Consider the following 2,637-nt stretch of genomic DNA (forward strand, 5'->3'; position numbering starts at 1 on the left):
ACATTTTTATTTCAATGTAATTAGCAATTCATTTAATTTTATATTTGAACAGATTTGTTACGTGACCGCATTAATTAAAGTTTCTTAAGGGTCAAGATCATGTTATCTGCATCTCCTGCGCTCCATCAAGCCACTCCCATAATATCTGTCATCACTCAAATTAATGCACGACTCTACATTATCGTTGTGTAAGACTCGAATACAATTATGAAGTAATAATTTTATGACGAATAAATCTTTCAGTGAGTAAAAATGGCTGTGTTTATAGTATTAAAGACTACACAACATTATTATATTATCTTTAAATTCATTTTTAAATGATTATTATTTTAAATTATTGTCCCTGGATTAGTAGGGTACTCTTGTAATAAAGTAGCGTTGGTAACGGACAGATTTTAAGTATCAATTCTGCTTAAAAAGATGCCATCTAATCCTGTTTACATGAAATAAGCCTGCTCCCAAGCAGGTTTAAGCTTACGGACCTGTTGCTATGACAGCAACTCCGGGATGAGCTTCGAAGAACCAAACTATCCAAGATCATGCCAAATCGTCAACAATCAAATCCAGCTAACTGAGTTAGCGACGTACAAAGAACGGGCCCCTGGTTTAGACTTTGGAATGACAAAACTCACACACACACACACACACACACACACAAATAACCTAACATGGGAATTAATAAATGTTCTAAAACAAAACATTTTTATGTACATTTAAATGAATTTAATAAAAACATATTAGTTAAACATTTATTATTACTATTGCTCATTGGGTTGGGATATAGAAAATATCAGGTCTTGTTTTATTTTAAGAAAATGTAGAGTAAAAAAAAAAGTGACTTTTTATCACCAAAAATTTATTAAACCTATTCAAAGCAAATAAAAAAAGTTATGTGCTCCTCTTTTTTGATCATTGTTACATTTTCATGTCGACAGCCTTCCAGTTCAATAGCTACCAAATAGTAAAGCCAAATAAAATCAACATATTACACTCAGTTGTTTTTCACATTTAGGCTACATTTTGTACTTGAAACACTTAGACACTTTTCAGGTGCAGTTTAGTTTTAACATCTGTATTTTGGTAGCCTATTTTGGTATGAAAAACATTTCTCAATATTTTGGGGGATTTGATTTAAGTCATGTGTCAGGAACATGAATAATTCTATTAGTTTTTAAATTCTAATTTTTTTTTTTTTTTTTTTAAATATCACGCCTATTACAAAAAAAAAAAACATAATACCCATAACACCCTGGTAAAAATAGCCTACTGAGAACGCCGACTGAACCACCAATAATAACCCCAATTAATAAGTGGCATGGTGGTTGCCAGTAGGCTTACACAGGTAAGCACCACTCATAATCTTCAGAAAGAGTAAAATACAGCTTATTAATAATTATTTGATATCACGTGTATATAGCCTATTATTATCATCATTATAATCGTTAGTAATGTTCGCCTATGCAAACCACACATCACACGGACTCTCTTGTTTCAAACAAACCCAAATAGCACCAACTTGAGTCTCAATGTCTTGAAAATGAGACCTCAAAGTCCTGTTTTCTTAGCGGAAGCTCTATATAACAGGTAAGATTATAAAATAATTTCAATTCAAATGAACATTTGGTGAGTAGCATTGTTAGTACGCAGAATGAAAATAATGTGAATTGGTCAATATCTCAAAATTGACCAATATGCCAAAATAGCCTACAAACTGATACAGGTTATTTTGTGCTGACTGTACATTATCTCTACTTATTTATTTACTCATTATTAAGGTTATGTAGAAGCTGGCAGAAAGCTGCTTATATAGGCTACATGATGCACTGAGCAGTAAGGTCATAGTGGTGGAAACGGAATTGAAACGCAATCCTAGTTTGACTGATGGGATTGAAACTCATATCCAGAGATAAGATACTGGCTTTCAGACCATCCACAAGTCTGGTTTGAATTGGATTTGTAAACATTAGACATACAGAACATCCAAAATCTGTTATTTCTGATTTAGCTAAATTGCCTTTATTATTGTTTTTGGACACGTTTTTGTCAGCTTGAAGAACAGCCTTCTTAAATGACTAAACCCTTGGACGCCCAATGTTCCTTTCCCATAAACAAGATCAGGCTGGAATATTCTGAGAACAAATAAATATTTGTTATTTTGTACTTTAGTACTCTCTCTCTCTCTCTCTCTCTCTCTCTCTCTCTCACTCTCACGCACAAAACTGGCAGTTTGGTAATGACGGATCTAAGGATCCTCAAATGCAAACTGTGTGTGTCTTGCTTCAGGAGAGCAATCATGCATTTGAGTCGAGTTTTACTTTCTTTATTTTATAGTCATTCATTCATTCATTCATTCATTATCATTTAATCATTTTATTAAATTTTTTATTTTTTTTTTATTAAGGATTTTCAAATAATACAAACACTAACAATCAAAACAATCAGACAAACACACAAACAAACAAAACCCCCAAGCGCTGAGAATTAAATAGCACATCCCTGAAAATATTAATCTCTACCTGCTTAATTCAAACAAAAACATGTCAGGAAAGGAAGAGCCAAAGCTCTCTTAAAATAAAAGTTCAGAGTTTTTGTAAAAAAGAGTGGAGGGGTTCCCAAAGTCTCCAGAATTTGTCCGAC

This window comes from Sinocyclocheilus rhinocerous, unplaced genomic scaffold (assembly GCF_001515625.1).
Source record: "Sinocyclocheilus rhinocerous isolate Xijiao unplaced genomic scaffold, SAMN03320098_v1.1 scaffold1710, whole genome shotgun sequence".
NCBI lineage: Eukaryota > Metazoa > Chordata > Actinopteri > Cypriniformes > Cyprinidae > Sinocyclocheilus > Sinocyclocheilus rhinocerous.